This window comes from Sus scrofa, chromosome 8 (assembly GCF_000003025.6).
Source record: "Sus scrofa isolate TJ Tabasco breed Duroc chromosome 8, Sscrofa11.1, whole genome shotgun sequence".
NCBI classification, from domain to species: Eukaryota; Metazoa; Chordata; class Mammalia; order Artiodactyla; family Suidae; genus Sus; species Sus scrofa.
In genome coordinates, this window is record NC_010450.4 from 7,565,701 (window position 1) to 7,585,083 (window position 19,383).

A 19,383-nucleotide genomic window follows, 5' to 3' on the forward strand; every position below is an offset into this window, starting at 1 on the left:
GATATTGCTTGTCATTTTTTCTCCCACGTCAGTCAAACAGAGGAAAGGAGAGTAAGAGAGAGGGTAACCAACTGTTCCAGTTTGCCTGGGTCTGAGGGATTTCCTGTTACAGGTAAACCTTGTGCTAAAACCAGGAAAGTCCCAGACAAACCAAGACAACAAAAAATATGGGAGAACAAGGAGAAATGGGGAAGTAGAAAACCCAAGTGTTCCAGAGCAGAAGCGACTCGGAGTGCTTTCCTATAGCACACCTTAAAATAAATTTTATCCTGAAGGGCATAAGAAAGCTTTGTAATGTTATCAGTAGTATATCTATAGCTGAACATTCATCAAACTCAAAAGAGGAAATTGTTTCTTGCTCATGGGGAAATTCTAATTTATTGCCGTGGATGCTATTAACAGCAACAGAGGAAGGACCTCCCTTCCTCATTCCCATCCTGAGTCTACCTGGCTACTCCGAGGTCTAAGAATGCAGAGACGAATAGAACATATCATTGTTGTTTCTGTACTATTGCGAGGATAGACTGAAGGAGGGGGACTTGAGATTAAAAAAAAACAGAGGAAAGCTATTAAGTAATAATATTTCAAGATTTTACTAAAAAACGCAACTATTCCTTCATTTGATCTTCCCTACTTTCTTAGATACCATGATCTCAGTGCTACGAATACAGCATTAAGACATATCCCTGGACCCAAGAGCAGACCAAGGGATAGGAGAATTTAATGAATAATTACAAAGTAGAGTGGTAGGTGCTAAAACAGAATCAGTGTTTATGGAGCAGTTCCTATATTCAGAGCTCTGCATATTACATAATGCACAGCCTAACGCTGGTCCTAGAGGAATTGAAGTTAGCTGGGAAACAGCTCTATTTTCTTGTATGAAACAGAAAATGACACGCAACCATAAATCGTGAATAAATCAAGGTCCAGGACTTGTGTGTGAAATCAAGGTATATCACACCGTATGTATCTGTATGAGTATGTGTGAGTGTCTTTCTTTGGAAGTATCAGGAAAGTATCCCTCAGGCTGGATGGTCCAGTAATGAAGTCAATGATTTCCTAAAGGGAGCTTAGAAGCTGGGAAGATTCCAGGCTTGGAAGGTCAGGACTCACCGGTGATTGTCTCAGATGTCATCCTATTTCAGCTTCCGCCTCAGGTTGGTTCTCCTCATGGTTACAACATAGCTGCCATTTCTATCTGTTCCAGGAAAAAGAGACTCTCTTCTGCAAGTTTCTGAAAGCTACCATAACATAGGACAGACAGTCCAGTAGGTGGTTTTTAGAAAACATAAGTGTATTGTGTCAGCAGGGTCAGGTGCCTTCTGAAATTGGTAGGAGAACCCTTCCTGGCCTTTTGCTTTCTTCTAATGGTGTCCCAGGAATTTTGGTGTCCCTTGGCTTGCAGCCACATAACTTCAACCTCTGCCAACTTTGAGACCTGGTTACCTCCCTTTGGGCCATTTCTTCACATGTCTATCTTCCAAGAAGGACACCAGTTATATGGGATTCGGGGTTCACCTTCCTCCAGTATGACCCTATCTTAACTAATTACATCTGAAGGACCCTATTTCCAAATAAAGTCATATTCTGAGGTCACTGGGGTGGGGACTTTAACGCGTCTTTTGGGGAGCATGATTCAACCAGTAACATTTTCAACTCTAGAACATGCATTCTTCCCTTCCGTTTGATGAGGTTATTAGATCAGTAATGCTCACCAAGGAGTATGATGCATCCACAGCTTCAGGTTAATTGGGATCCACCTCTGAAACTGTAGATGGCAGAAGGTTTGAATAATACAGGGTTCTGTTAGAAAGGAAAAGGAGAAGAGGGAAATGGATGTTGAATAGATAATCAGAGTTATTATAATACATAAAATAATGTATATATGTATGAAAGTATAATTTGTTATAATAAGTGGATTTTGAGGAAAGTGCCAAAAGACTTGAAAGTCATTAAGAATAAAGGAAATGAACAATTACCAGGGTATGTGTCAAACTATACATTTACACATGTGTTAGGATTTAATTCTGCAAAAGCCCTGTGAGGCAGATGCAATATTTATCTTTTTTACGTAGAGTAATTCAGGACTTTAAGAGGCAAATGTCTTCTCTAAGTCACCTGCATAGATAGTCAGTGTCAAAATCAGGATTAGAACTCATGGTTATTGCATTGTCTTTTTTAAAACTTAATCTCATTAGAGTATTGTGGACTTACACTGTTATATTAGTTTCAGGTATACAGCAAAGTGAATCAGTTATAAATATATCCATTATTTTTTCCTCAATAGGTTACCATAAACTATTGAGTAGATATTCTTCTGCTAGGTTCTAGGTAGGTTCTTATTAATCTTCTATTTTATACAGCAGTGTGTATATAGTATTCTCACCCTCCCAAATCTTTCCTCTCCTCAAAGGTTTCACCTGTGGTAACCATTAGGTTGGTTTTGACATCTGTGAATTTTTCTGTTGTATAAATAAGTTCTTTTGTATCATTTTGATTAGATTCCACATATAAGTGACATCATATGATATTTGTCATTCTCTAACTTCCTTTGTTCAATGTGATAATCTCTAGGTCCATCCATGTTGGCGGAAGTATATTATTTTCTTCTTTTTTATGGCTGACTAATATTCCATTGTATGTGTGTACCTCATCTGCTTTATCCGTTCCTCTGTTGATGGGCATTTAGGTTGCTTCCATGTCTTGGCTATTGTACATAGCGCTGCAGTGAACACTGGGGTGCATGTATCTTTTTGAATTGTGGTTTTCTCTGGATAGATACCCAGGAGTGCAGTTGCTGAATCACGATGGCCTTCGTTCTGTGATGCCTCGCAATGCAGTAAAAGGGATATTTGAATTTTCGGTGGACTTGGAGTGATTTTGCTTTTACTTTTCATTTTACTTTTAAATCAACTATATGTGGAAAAGAGGAAATAGAAATATGAAGTGTCTCTATTCTTTCCCACATTTGGGATAACTGGGCTCAGAGGCTACATCAGTCAAGAACTGTGAAATGTCTGAGATTTTACTCTACTTGCAAATGACCAAGTTAGTCGGCCACAGTTTCATGGAAACTTACAGAAGACACACAAATCCTGAGTCAGAGGCAAAAAAAGATGCTGTGTTAGGCACAGCAATTCCAATAGCCAGGGTAACATTTTTCCACTTGCTTCCTTAGCTCCATTTCCCAAACGGTGACAGGATGAGAGGAAATTGCTGCCTGACTAGATGATAGACTGTGTTCTAGAAAAGAAACCTTGGGTTTGGAAAACCTCTGTTTAAAAACAGAGGGAACTATTAGAAACTCTGATCAATCTTTGTTATAGAAAATGATATCATTTTTACTCCTTGGGCCAGTAAACAGATGAAGACACTATCTTTCATCCAAGGCTGTTTTTATACAAATAGCCTTGAAATGATAGTCTGGAACAAAAGTACTATTCATGCCTTTGCTCAGAAGATGTTCAGAAATGTGAAAAACCCAGGGACGATGTCGCCCAATGGATTAGGTCTTCGTGGATTTTTTTTTTTTTTTTTGTCGTCATATAATGTGTTTACTTTTGGAAGTCTAATAACCCCATGGCAAGTTCATGTCCTCCAAATCTTTCTAGTACATCTAATAGGGAGTGATGTCTTGATTTTGCTTAGTGACCAGAAAAGCTTTCCCAGGACCTTTGATATGTAGTTATTTGAATTAAAAATCAATATGCTGTTACCTTTTTAAATTTTTTGTATAAAAATGTGTCTATCAAAACACTGAAGCATGCTACTTTCCCCTTGTATTCAAAAAGTTAAAGTGGCGGTAAGTCCACAAATAACAAGTGCTGGGGGCGGGTGTGAGGAGAAAAGGGAACCCTCCCTCACTGTTGGTGGGAATGCAAGCTGGTACAGCCACTATGGAGAACAGTATGGAAGTACCTTAGAAATATATACATAGAACTACCATATGACCCAGCAATCCCACTCTTGGGCATATATCCAGACAAAAATTTCCTTGAAAAAGATACATGCACCCGCATGTTCATTGCAGCACTATTCACAATAGCCAAGACATGGAAACAACCCAAATGTCCATTGACAGATGACTGAATTAGGAAGATGTGGTACATATACACAATGGAATACTACTCAGCCATAAAAAAACGACATAATGCCATTTACAGCAACACAGGTGGGACTAGAGACTCTCATACTGAGTAAAATAAGTCAGAAAGGGAATGACAAATACCACATGATATCACTTATAACTGGAATCTAACATACAGCACAAATGAACATTTCCACAGAAAATAAAATCATAGACTTGGAGAATAGACTTGTGGCTGCCCGGGGGGGAGAGGGAGGGAGTGGGAGGGATCAGGAATTTGGGGTTTGCTCTTGGAATGTATCTACAATGAGATCCGACTGTGTAGCATTGAGAACTATGTCTGGATACTTACATCGCAACATAACAATGGGAGGAAAAAGTATGTACACATGTATGTGTAACTTGGTCCCCATGCTGTACAGTGGGAAAAAAAAAAAAAAAAAAAGCTACAGTGGGAGTTCCCGTCATGGCTCAGCAGTTAACAAACCCTACTAGTAACCATGAGGTTGCGGGTTCTATCCCTAGCCTCGATCAGTGGGTTAAGGATCCAGCCCTGCCGTGAGCTGTGGTGTAGATTGCAGATGCGGCTCACACCCTGTGTTGCAGTGGCTCAGGTGTAGGCCGGCAGCTGCAGCTCTGATTAGACCCCTAGCCTGGGAATCTCCATATGCCACAAGTGTGGCCCCAAAAAGACAAAAAAAAAAAAAAAAAAGCTAAAGTGTCACTGTAATGAATGTGTTGGTCTTTCTTCTGGCACGTAATTGATGTCTATGGGTTGAAAGAATGAATAAATGAATGAATGAACTGATGACTCGCTCACAACTGAATCTAATTCAGTGTTTTCCCTCAGGTTGAGTTTTTTCCAGCTACCTTGAATCTTTATACATTATATCACGTGTATGGCAATTTACTTTAGTAAATTTAGTAATCTTTGTAATTTTAAATTTAGGGAATATGGTAATTAGGTAAATTTAGTAATTTGACTTTAGTATAAACAATGTAATGTATATACGTATGCCCAAATTAACTGTAATCTACACTCGGTGGCAGTTAAATTGCTTTGGAACTGGATCAGGAACAAAGAGCATATAGCCATGATTTACAAAGGCTTCACGTATCATTATCAACATTTATACAGAAGAATCCAGTAATTAGCATGAGATAAGGCAGGAATGATTTTTCATTGGTAAACTGAGTCATGTTCAAAATATAAGACTGACTAGAAAGGCATTATGAGCTGCAGTGTCCTTGCATACACGAGGGCTAAAATTCCAGCAGCCCAGCAACTTCATGGTGAGTCATCTTCATAGCATCTCTGCCACACAGTGCCCTTGGCACTTCCATATATTGAAGGCCTGTCTTGCTTGATGTGACCAGAGAGAGGGTTCAATCCTCTTTCAAATCATTGATTCATTAACTTCTGAATAATCTCTCTCTCCTTTTTTTTTTTTTTTTTAAAGTGCCTATTACTTTACCTAAATAGACCAAGTGAGGGCTGCATAAAAAGATGTTGGGCCACTTTTTTGCCTCACTAATAATTTTTCTTTTTTTTGTCTTCTTAGCATTGCACCTGCAGCATATGGAAATTCCTAGGCTAGGGTCAACTTGGAGCTGCAGTTGCCGGCCTACACCACAGCCACAGCAGCACAGGATGTGAGCTGCATCTGAGACCTACTCCACAGCTCATGGGGAAGCCAGATCCTTAACCCACTGAGAAAGGCCAGGGATCGAACCCACATCCTCATGGATACCAGCCAGATTCGTTACCCCTGAGCCACAACGGGAAGTCCTCCTTAGTAATAAGTTTTTTAATGTTTCGAGGAATTTATCTAAAGTTTATTTCTATTGTAACATACTTCATTGTTGTCACGTTGTTAAGAAGGGGATATATATCTCCCACCTGCAGGGGGCTACTATCACTTAGCACATTTACATATTTAGCAATATTTGCTCTCGAATTAGGATAATCACTAAACGGGACATTTGCAATTACATCTCCATTCAGTCTCTCTCTCTGCCACTCATATGGTGCTAGTCAAATTGTTCTCATGCCACGCATGTATACACAGGCTTAAGGAATACTGGACTTTAACCATTCTCATGGACATGTATCTATAATGTTCGGGCAAGAGCGTTCTGTTGACTACAAAGCAACTAGAGGAAGCTTTCTATTTGTCCTTCCAAGCTCCTCTCTCTGGATTACTGCTATGTTGTTTTCTCTCTGATAGTTATACATTCATTCATTTACTTTTCCCCAAATATTTTAATGTCCTGTATAAAATAAACATACAAGTTCAGGAATATAAGAGCTGACTCTAAAGTAATAAATAAGATATATTTGAGACACACGCATTTACACACACAGAAAGAGAAATAGAAATAGTACTAGACACAGACAGATTCAGAGACTAAGAAGGAAAAATAATTACCCAACAGTAGGCTACCATTTGTCTGCAATAGATAGTTTACGTCATTGTTTTCAGTCAGGAAAAAAAAAAAAAAATTCCCATCTTAAGAGAATGATCTTCCAGCTCTACCCCTAGCCTGGCGTTATCGTGAAATTTGTGTAACGTACCAAAGATGACGTCTGAAGCCTCAAGGACTAGCCTATAATTTTGACATACTTGCTTATTTTACAGGTTCCAAATAATTTTCCAGTTTAAAACTTAAATTCAGCAAGCTATGATGTTTAAGACACCTAGAGCAAAACAAGATTTTAGAAGAGGGACAAGGGGAGTTCCCGCCATGGCTCAGCAGAAACAAATCTGACTAGCATCCATGAGGATGCATGTTTGATCCTTGGCCTTGCTCAGAGGGTTAAGGATCTGGTTTGCCATGAGCTGTGGTGTAGGTCGCAGATGCAGTTTGGATCCTGCATTGCTGTGGCTGTGGTGTAGACCATCAGGTACAGCTCTGATTAGATCCCTAGCTGGGGAACTAGGGCCTTAAAAGACAAACAAATAAAAATAAATAAAAAATAAATAAAAGAGAGACAAAACCCATTTGCCAATAAATCTCCAGGGCCGGATTATCTATCAGCAAAGCCGCATCTCCTGCTTGTCCCTGAGACCCCATGATCCAGCTTGAAAATTGCAGCCCCTTACTTGGTCTCTCTACAGCCTTCATTTGCCTCTTGGAGGCCTGATGTCTTCTTGTAACCTCGTTCCGACTGCTGGGCATTCACAGCCAACTGCAGAGGAAGGCAGCACATGTATGTGGGGATTCCGTTGGAGTGGATGTATGTAGGAGACAATTTTATTCAAGATTCCCCTGATTTATAGGAGGTCAAATGGGTGACTGGCATTTTTCTGGAATAGTCTCCAAATCTATATCTTCATTCAGCTTCTGCTCTTGAGAAATGGTGAGATTTGGAGAAATGATTTATTCTGCCAAATTTTATTGAGCACTCAGATGCCAGACCTTATGTTTCTTAAACTCAAGAAACATAGAGCTATAGACTTGAAAAGATCTGGTCATGCTACTTCTGGTTTAAAATGGCAGTCGATGGGAATATTTACTTCTTTTGCCTCTTTTTGAACTTTATTATCTATAGCAACAAAAATTGAGAACTGAAGCCAGTAAGAGACATGACCCCTACCTCAAAATAATCTTGTGAAGAATACGTGCCCAACATAGAAATGTGTAGACATGCTGTAAACTGACATTAGCCGTCTCAAGCTTTGGGCAGAGTATTGATTTCTTTCAAAATAAGTTTGGAATTGGTGCATGCACGCTGCAGTATGTGAAATGACTGGTCAGTGGAGACCTGCTATATAGCACAGGGAACTCTACCCAACATTGTGTGATAACTTATATGGGAAGAGAATTTGAAAAACTGTGAACGCGTGTACATGTGTAGCTGAATCCCTTTGTTGTACAGCAGAAATGATCACAGCTTTGTAAATCAGTTATACTTCAATAAAACTTTAAAAATGGAAAACAAAGAAGCAAAAAACGAAATGCGTGTCACAGTCTTGAAAGGCCTGTCCAAGGAATCTTTGATTAGACTAATGAGATGGAAAAATATCAGGACACCAAGGAGGAAATGGAAATATTGTAATTGAAGCCAAATGTCATTGTGGAGATTAGTAAGAGAGGTGTCTTGGATGGTGGGAGACATATCCACACCCCACCCACACCCAATCACACACACACACACACACACACACACACACACACACCACATCATTATTATTTAAGACCTTCAGGGGTAAATGAACCACGGACACTCTTGTACGCACTCATGTTTATTTAAATCTCTTGAACTACAAATGGTTTTATATATGTAAGATTTAACCATAAAAACCATATTACTATGATCTGAATGTTCGTGACCCCGCCCCCAAATCAGATGCTGAAATTCTAATGCCCAATGTGGTAGTATTAGGAGGGGGGGCTTTGGAAGGTGCTTAGGTCACAAGGGTAGAGATGAGTGAGTGGGATTTGTGCTCTTGGAAAAGAGGCCCCGCAGAGCCCCTTGTCCCTTCCACCTGTGAGGACGCAAGGGGACATCTTCGGCCAGGAAGAGGGTCCTCACTCCGTTACACAGGCGCCCTGATCTCGGACCTGCAGAGTTGTGAGAAATAAACGTGTATTGTTTATAAGACCCCAGGTTACGGTATTTTGTTATAGCAGCCCAAATGAAGTAAGAAAAATATGAAACAGAGACTATATGTATCCTACAAAGCCTAAACTATTTACTATCTCTACCTTAAAGTTGCTAACTCCTAATCTATTAGCCAAGGCACACTGACGAAGGTATGTCTAGTCTGAATGAGAGGAAAAGGAGCAATAATTCTAGAGTCCCAACACAAAACTTGTAATTAGGGGGGATTTGTCTAAAGAAAGAACATGACTAGAGATATAATCAAACAGGCTAAGGAAATTACAGAAAATGAAGTGGAAAATAGCTGTGCTAAATATTAGCAAAAACATTACAGACTAGGAAATTAAGCAAAGATTAACGTATATATTATTATAATCATGTTATTTAGGAGTTCCCCTTATGGCTCAGTATGTTAAGAACACGACATAGTGTCTTTGAGAATGTGGGTTCCATCCCTGGCCTCGCTCCATGGGTAAAGGACCCGGTGTTGCCACTAGCTGCAGCATAGGTCTCAGAGGTGGCTTGGATCTGGTGTCGCTGTGGCTGTAATGCAGACCTGAAGATGTGGCTCTGATTCAACCCCTAGCCTGGCGTGGCCCTAAAAAGAAAAAACAAATACATATATGCATATATTATTTAGCACTTTTTATATTTACTAATTCATGTAATTCTTACAACAACCCTATGAAGTTGGTACTAATATTATTCTTCTTTGGCAGATGCGGAAAGCTGAGGCACAGTGAGGTTGAATACTTCTCCAAGGTCACATGTTGAGTAAGTAAAGAATCACAGGTATGACCCCCTTCTCTAAATCACTCCATGATATGGCCTAGAATAATGACAAAAATATCCAATTATAGACTCATTTAAAAAAACTATTTAAAGGTTATGATCAACACTTCGAAAAGGATCCCTGTATCTTTGATTTGCCCAAGGGGATAGATCTGGGATAGATAAAGGAACCTGTGTGGTCAAATCATCTGGCTGACCTCAAACTCTTAAACAATTTTGAATGTTAGAGGCTGGTAGCCTGTATACACGAAATGAAGAAAAGAAACTGCATCCCCATTGAGAACTATGTCTAGATACTCATTGCAACAGAACGAGGGTTGGGGAAAAAATGTATACACGTAAGGATAACTTGATCCCCTTGCTGTACAGTGGGAAAAAAATAAATTAAAAAAGAAAAAAAGAAAATTGACAGAACACTGTAAACCAGCTGTAATGGGAAAATAAAATCATGATATATATATATATATAAAAAGAAACTGCATCCCCATAATTTTTCAAGAATAAAGGCAACAGGGAGTTCCCATCGTGGCGCAGTGGAAACGGATCTAACTGGGAACCATGATGTTGCGGGTTCGATCCCTGGCCTTGCCCAGTGGGTTGGGGATTTGGCATTGCCATAAGCTGTGGCGTTGCTGTGAGCTGTGGTGTAGGTTGCAGACACATCTCAGATCTGGCATTGCTGTGGAAGTGGCACAGGCTGGCAGCTGTAGCTCAAATTAGACTCCTAGCCTGGGAACCTCCATGTGCCACAGGTGCGGCCCTTAAAAAAAAAAAAAAAAAAAAAAAAAAAGTGAATAAAGGCAACAGACAGACAATCTCAATCATTAAAAAAAATAAGGACTATAAGGCCTGTGTCCCCCTTGTTGAAAAATACTTGATGACAACATCTGGTCAAACAAGAGGCATTTCAATGCAGAACCCTCCAAAGATCACATGACCGAGGACTGCTGGTGAAATAAAATTCCTTTGAATGGAAAACTCTGTCTAAACACAAATGAGAATGTTGGATACAGGAGAGCATGTAAATTGTTTAGACCTCATGAATGTAAAAATAGCATAACTAATAGAATTCAGAAAATCTTACTGTTATAAGAAGCAGGAACAATTTGAAGTTAAAACACAGTAAAAATACCACATTAGTTTGCCAAGACTTCTATAGCAATATACCACACCCTGGGTGGCTTGAACAATGGACATTTATTTTCTCACAGTTTTAGAGGCTGGTAGCTCAAGATTAGGGTGTCGGCAAGTTTGATTACTTCTGAGGCCTCTCTCCTTGGCTGGCAGACACCTTCTTGCTATGTCTTCATTGGTCTCTCCTCGGTGTACATTCTCCCTGGTAGGTTCAAATTTCCTTTTCTTAGAATGACACCAGTCAGCTTGAATTAGGGCCCTTCCTAAAGGCCTAATTTTAATGTAATCACTTCTTTAGGAGTCCTGTCTCCAAATAGAATCACATTCTGAGGTACCATGGATAAGGGTTTCAATGGATGAATTTTGAGCTGACACAATTTAGCCCATTACAAATATTCTATTCTCTTATACGACTACAATTTATTTTATTTAGATACATTAGAATACATAAAGATACACAGGCGCATATATATATATATATATGTAACTATAGATTTTATATATGTACATATATATTTATACACACATATATTTAAAACAATGTGATCATCCAGGAATTATAAATAGTTAATATACAAAAAACTTCCTAAAATTGAAGGATTCCTTTAGTTTCATGAATTTATTTATATTTTACTAAATACAGGTAAGTTAAAAATAAAAATTTTATTAGAATATAATTAGGTGATATAAACATCATTTTTGACAAAATTATTTTTTTACCCTTGTTTCTACAGCATGCATAGAGAGGTGGCTAAAATCATGTTCACTAATTGTTGATGGAGAGTACTTTCAAAACAACTACGTTTGCGCTATCTGGGAAGATTTGGGGTTGCCATTTTTACTATGTTTGCTTGAGCTTTTATTCCGAGAAAAATGACGTTATAATAAAAGCAATGGTGTGTCTAAGAGATATATTAAGGACATAGCCTACTGAGAAAGCAAAAAAAAAAATCAGTTTTCCTTGGATAGTCAGAGTGAGCTTTCTTTTGGAAATTAATCAGATTTGGATATTAAGAGTTGAGTAGGAATTGTGGAAGGAGGAAATCTTAGGCTAAATAATTCCATTTTTCTAGGCCAAAAAAAAAAAAAAAAAAACCCTCGAACATCATACTTTTTGGGATGTAGATGACCTGTTCAGTATATTCAGAAAGGTGGTGGAAGTTGATGTTAGAGTTTGCATATGCTATCGTAAGGAGTTTGCATTTCAGCTGATCACAATGGGATCCTCAGTGGAAGGTTTTGAAGACAGGATGCCAATTTTAAAAAATAATGCACTAGAGGGTGAAGATTTTGGTTCTCCCTTCAGTCTCTGTCACAGCTACTTAACGCTGCCACTGCAGCATGAAAGTAGCCATGGACTTTGCCTAAAAGAATAGGTGTGGCTGTGTGTCAGCCACACAGTCATCACATTTTTTTTTTTATTTACAAAAAGCTACAGCAACATCATTTGTCTTGGGATCATAATTTGTCAAGTACTGGGGTAAAGAAAGGCATTGCCGTGGTTAGAGTTGTGTTATAAATGGATGGTTCTGAAACTTTGTGAGGAGGATGGATTTAAGGAGAAACCGGAAGTACCAAAGGTTGGCCAGACCAGGTACACATCCCCATTCAAGTTCAAAGCCTAGTCCATTACTGATGAAACCATGTATTTGTCTCCCTGCTCAGACTTGAGGTCTTTCAGGTCAGAGACTGTATCTCATTCATTATTGTTATCCTTGTGTGCTCTTATTTGGGGCTTTGTACTTGAAAGACACTCATGAATATTTATACATTTAATGAATAAGTAAATGAATGAGTAAATTGGTTACTGATTGGATAAACAGAGAAGAGAAGCCAGACATTTCGTAGCTCACTGTTTTCCAAACTTCAGAGTTTTTTCCCTACCATTTTTATCATTTTAGTCATCTCCAAGTACTCCTTATATTTATGTAATAAATATGTAATACCTTTTATATAATACTTTTATGTAATACTTTCATTTAAATTCTTCTCTTTTAAGCAGTTTTAGAGTATTTATTTTAAAGTAAATTTTAAGATACTATAATGCCTGGAAAAGCAGCATTGCTTGCGGTATTTGGAAAACAAAACTATACCTAGATAAAAAATTTAAAATGACTCAGTTCCACCTAAATGAATCTTCTGTATCGCCATGTCAAAAATATTGATTTAATGTAGTACCCTTGCTTTAAATGCTGGAAATGTTGCTCCAAAAAAGGCTCATGGCTAACTCAAGGGCACAGAGCCAAAGAGCAACAGACCTGAGTCCAGAAGCCCAGCCTTCCTGACGCAGTGTCCTTCTGCATCAATCAGGCTTCAGGGCAAGGAATTGAAAACACTCATGGCAAAGAGGGACATAATGAACAGACATTGGCAGTTACAGAATTGCTGGATTCTCCTCTGAGAATGACGGTAAGTACACTGCAGAAAATAGCTAGGTACCTTTCCTGTTGCTGCTGTGATGAATTACCACAAATGCTGTGCCTTAAAAGAGCGTGACCTTAATACCTTATAGTTTTGGATGTCAGAAGTTTAAAGATGGGTCTAACTGGGCTAAAATCAAAGCGCTGTCAGGTCCGCATTCTCTTTGGAGTCTAGGAAGAATCCGTTTCCTTGAGGTTGGTTTTTTTTTTCTCTCAAGCATCTAGAAGCTGCTCCCATTCCTTGCCCCACATAGCCTCACATAATTCTAGCTGCTGCTTCCTCTGTCACATCTTCTCTGAACCTCAAGGTCCTATCTCCCCTTTTCGTTTTAGGAGTACATTGGGCCCATCTCCATAATCCAGGATAACCTCCTTATCTCAAAATCCTTCATTTTATCACATCCACGAAATCCCTTCGCGACATAAGGTTAAATGCAGTCACAAGTTCCGGGAATTTAAACATGAACATTTAGAATGGGGGATATTATTTGGCTGGCTACACTGACTCCCCAAGGTAGACTGTCCTCTTAAAATAAATTGGGATGTGTTCTTCATCTGCTCTTTTCCAAAACAGTTTGTATAAAATTGGCATTTTTTTTTTCATAAATGTTTAATAGAATTCTCAAGCAAAGACCTCTGGGTGTGGATTTTGCTTCTCAATTTCTTCGACATATATATGGGTATTGAGATTTTTAATTATTCTTGTAGTCATTTTAGTTACTTGGGTTTTTAAAGAAATGTGTCTATTTTTACCCAAGTTGTTGCATTTATTAATTTAGGGTTGCTCATGATATTATTTCATCATATTTTAGTATCTGAGAACCTCCAGTAATATCCATTCTTTCATTCCTGATATTAGTATTTGTAGGCTTTTTTTTCCTTTTTTTTTCTCTCCTCTGATTTGTTTAGCTGTGTGTCTATCAAATTTACTGATCTTTTCAAATAAATAAATTTTGCTTTTGCTGATTTTCTCAATTTACTTCAGCTTTTGTTTTTATGCATTTCCTCTCATATCATAGCCATTTCCTTTTTCTATGTACTTTAGGTTTATTTTACTTTTCTTTTTAAACTTTGGCATATGGGGATTAAGATAATTAATCGTAACCCTCTTTTTCCCTAATATATTTATTTAAAGCTGCAACTTTTCTTCCAGGTATTATTATAGCTTTTATAACTGCCTCTTAAACATTTTGCTATGTTGTGTATTCACTATGACTCAGTATAATTATTTAAAGTTTTTTTTTTTTTTTTTTATGGCTGCACCTATTGCATATGGAAGTGTCTGGGCTAGGAGTTGAGTCAGAGCTGCAGCTGCCAGCCTATGCCACAGCCATGGCAATGCCAGATCTGAGCCACATCTATGACCTATGCCACAGCTTGCAGTAACACCTGATCTTTAACCCACTCAGTGAGGTCAGAGATCGAATCTGCATTCTCACAGAGACTATGTCTGGTTCTTAACCAGGCCACAACAGGAACTCCTACTTAAGTAATGTAATAATTGCTTAATTACTTAACTTTTAAAGAACTATAGAACTATATCCAAACACTGTTCTAAACCCTTGGAATGCATCAATCTGAAAAGCAGAGAAAATATTTTCTCTTACGGCAATTACATCTAGTAGAATGATTCAGAGAATTGGAAAAAAAATAAAACTATGTTAAGTTAGAAAGTACTATGGAAAAAAATAGAGAAGTATTAGAGTTTTAGGGAGAATTATAGATTGATGTGTTAAAACAGACATCACCTTGAGTTTAACTGATAAATTAACACTTAAGCTGGACTTGAGATGAAGGCATTAGGCTTGCAGTTCTCTGAGTAAGGGTATTCCAAGCAGAGAGAAAAAATAAGTGCAAAATTCTGTAAAGCTGAAACATTCCTCTTGTGTGTGAGGAGCAACAGGAGGCCAGTAAGGCTAGGGTAGAGTTAACCCCTAGTCATCCCTCTTATCTTATTAACTCAGCGGAAACAAACTCTAGTTCCCTGAGTTCTGTGGGTAAGATCAGATTTCCTGATTATACATTCTTACAGTTCTTGTACCTTCCTCCTGGCACTTGCCCCGATTTGTAACCAGATATTCATGTAATTATTTGGTTACATTCTGTATATTCTACTGCATTGTGTGCACAATGAGAACAAAGGCTTAGCTTTTATGCTGTAGAGCTCCGAGGGCAGGACAGGGCTTGGACTTTGTACAGACTCAACAAATATTTGTCTTCTTGTGGACTTAATGGTTGAATGGAGGGGCTGCTGGATGCATGCTTTGCTAGACAAATCTCTCCTACCAGCTCCTTCCAAATGCATGGAGTTTTCTATTCATGAGTTTTTTATCTATGAATGATCTTCTGGACCCTTCCACCTTCTAGTTTGGAATAAAAAAAGAAATGAGAGATTTTGAAGACTGGCAATACACACCTGGATTACAAGAGACATTAACGGATACTAGGGGGGAAATATATCATCTGAGGTAGTATTGTTTTATGATAACATATATGTTTTAAAATAAATATGAGAAACTACATCAAATATATTTATAAACATAAATTCTTAATGTATGTGACTGTCTGTCTTAAACAAATACCAGGCCTTATGTAAGTAACCCAAAGGTCACATGTGGTTTCCTGATGTTTGAGTACTTAGCATCAACACTGGGCCTCTCAGCAACCTCAGGACATGCAGTGTATCCAAAGGTTTCTGGTCTGAATTATACATCTTAGCTTGTATTTTCACTCTACAATTAAATACTAATTGCCAATTAAGTTTTAATACTAAAATAATCTGTTCTTTTGTAACTGTTGCTAAAAGACAGTTTAAATCAAAAGTAAGTACGCATTACTTTGCATGAAATGCTTTTTTTTTTTTTTTTTTTTTTTTTTTTTTTTTTTTTTAGCCTTTTTTGTCTTTTTGCCTTTTCTAAGGCTGCTTCCCACGGCATATGGAGGTTCCCAGGCTAGGGGTCTAATCAAAGCTGTAGCCGCTGGCCTATGCCAGAGCCACAGCAACACCAGATCCGAACTGCGTCTGCAACCTACACCACAGCTCACGGCAATGCCGGATCCTTAACCCACTGAGCAAGGCCAGGAAATTGAACCCGCAACCTCATGTTTACTAGCTGCGATAGGAACTCCATGAAATGCTTTTTGTGTTCCATGAATAAAATATAATTTTAAAAAGGTTCCCAGTATCTTGCATCATTGGGAAATGCCAGTCCTATTCACCTTTAGATGAAGAAAGCGAGGCCCATAGAATTTAGCGCCTTCGTTCACCCAGTGCACTCCTTCCTCTGTAAGTTTCACATTTTCTCTTTAGCACTATGTGTTGTACACGCCTGTTTAAAAATCTCTCTCACCTTGTTATTAGTCATGCCAGGGCAGGAAGTGGGCAAAAGATTTGCTTTGTCTTATAGAGCCTGGGATTGTCTGAGTCCTTAAAGATTTTGCAGCGTAGTTATGCCTGAAATAGGATTAAACCTAAGGTACTAGAGTTTTACTCAATCATTCCTCCTCTTTTTATCGCTTGAACTTTAACTTCTGAAAATTACTTTCAATATTTTTCTCATTGGCCTGTCAAAATATATTATGGCTATATACACATATGTACAACTACTAAAATTGTACCATGGGTAAACATATTCAAGGATATATGTATGTGTGTGTACACACATATGTATATATACATACACACACACACATGCACACACATACGTATATCCACAGAAGCACACAGTTACCAGTTTTAGAATTACATGCTGTTCAGCCATGGATTATTTCCTTAAGATAAACTTAGAGGAATAAAAAAAAAATTAGGTCAAGAGAGAAAAATTTAAAAATATACACGTTTTTAATACATATCTCCATAGTTATTAGACTATCTGTTTCCTTCAATTTCCAATATAGGATTGTATCATTCTTTTTAAAAAATCAATATAGATTTCTAAGAAAAGAAATCTCACTTTTGTATTTTTGATTTACCAAGAAATTGAATTCCTTCTAGAGCCATTGCTTTCCTCTTTCTGTGCTCAGATCCTTTTCCTATTTGTCTACCTGAGCGTTAGGGGGAGGGAGGCATTTATCTATTTAGTTAAATTTTGTATAACTCCTTATATTTTATCTTTATATTTTAAGGATATTTCTCTGCCATAGAGCCTTCAAATGTGTTCCCATGTTAGACTTGTAGATTTCTGCAAAAGGAAATATGTTCGTCTAAGGCTCTGTGGCAGTTCACCACCCACGGATTCTGCCAATAAGAGGAAATAACTGCACTAAATAACAATTCAGTAGCAGCGTTAAAGAAATCTCCAAAAATTTGTTTACAGTTAAATGATTGTCTAGTTTGGCAATAACCTAGTGGAAAGTCACTATACTGCATTTAAAAACATGTTTTGCCATTTGTTATGTCGTCTTAGGAAAATTTATTTCCTCTCTTGAGCCTCCGTTGCTCTGTTATAGAGAGTCTGGACTCAGTTATTCATAATGTCTGTCCCAGCTTTGACTTTCTATTTGTCTGTGATTTTCAGCTCCACATAGAATGATCTCACTCCCTCCATCAATCAACCAGACCTTCCGTCTGTACAGTGCATTCCAAGAATATTCACTGAACACTGCACTCTGCGTGGTTTTGGATGTTGGAGTTAAAGCAATAACAAGACAGAAAAAGTTCGGCCCTGTGGCCCTTATCGAGGGAAGAAAGACAGCAAGCAGGCAGACTGGTGACTATGTACCAAGGACCATGACACGGAGAGTGGCAAGGATGCTACTCCAAGGGGTGGACTTGAATGTCTCTGATGATGACAGTATTTATTTATTTTTTTTCATTTCATGGCCGCACCTGCAGCATGTGGAACTTCCTGGGCTAGGAGTCAAATCAGACCTGCCACAGCCACAGCAACCCCAGATCCGAGCTGCATCTGTACCTACTCTACAGCTGGGGGCAGCTCAGGATCCTGAACCCACTGGGTGAGGCCCGGATAGAACCCGCCTCCTCACAGAGAAAACATCAGGTCCTTAACCCGCCGAGCCACAGTGGGAACGCCCAGCATCATTTATTTTTTTTAACCTCTGGCTCTCCTTATAACCTGAGAGAGGAATCTGTTTGTTGTGGGGCAGGAGCGATTTTAGATCCACTTTAGACGTGTTTTAATAAAACCACCTGCATCTATTCAGTGAAATTTCCCGTATCGAGCCCACCCCTCGGCCCATCTCGCTTCTCTCTACTTTGTACATCGTTTCCTTGATTATACCTGGTTGCAAAGGAATGATCCCCCGCTTCACGTTCCCTCTCTCCTTTGCTAAAGGTCTCTCTGGTTGGGAGGGAGGCACTGAGAAATGTCACAGGCTTGGGTCCACAGCTGGGCTGAACTTTTTTATTTCACCACCTGCCCTCTGGCCCCGCCTGCTAGCTGACTGGTCTCGTTGTTGTCTCCCTGCTCACAGAGCCAGGCCAAATCCTTTCAGTTTCTGTGCCTTTGGGTGTGGCCCCAAGACAGAGTCCACTCTAATGAAATGCAGAGGAAGTGCAGTGGGGGGGCCTCCATGCCTGGTCCCTGAAAAACCTCCTCACCCATCTCCTTTCGTGTTCTTTTTCAGTTCCATCCAGGCAAGGCTCTGGTTCCAATTGTGGGAACTGCCATCCTCTTGATCCCGTGAAACAACGTATGGAGCAAACATATATCCTCACTCCTCCACCTCCAACTCTGACCATGACCATGACCTAGAACTCCCTCGAATCATTTTATTCTGTGGAGGCATTGCATTTGGGGTGTATTTGTTACAAACTTTAGTCTCGGCCACCTTGACTAATATTTCCCATCAGTGGCTGTCAAATAGTGTGTCCTGCATGAAGCAGACATTCAATGAAGATTTTGTTTGATGACTCAAAATTGGGAAGAGCATATAGAGTAACAGCATTAGAATTCTATGTATGTTTTCCAGCTCCATGTATGTATGTATGTATACATGTTGTGTCATTCCTTATTCCTTTTGTCTTTTTTTTTTGCCATTTCTTGGGCCGCTCCCACGGCATATGGAAGTTCCCAGGCTAGGGGTCGAATCAGAGCTGTAGCCGCTGGTCTACACCAGAGCCACAGCAACTCGGGATCCGAGCCGTGTCTGCAACCTATACCACAGCTCACGGCAATGCCGGATCCTTCACCCACTGAGCAAGGCCAGGAATCAAACCCACAACCTCATGGTTCCTAGTCGGATTCGTTAACCACTGAACCGACGGGAACGCCTCCTTGTTCCTTTTGTATCTTAATGTTTCTGCTAAGAAGATCCTACCAAAGATTGTGATGATTAAGGGCTGGTGGGGATGATACCCTGAGAAGAAAAAAAAAATCTGCTTC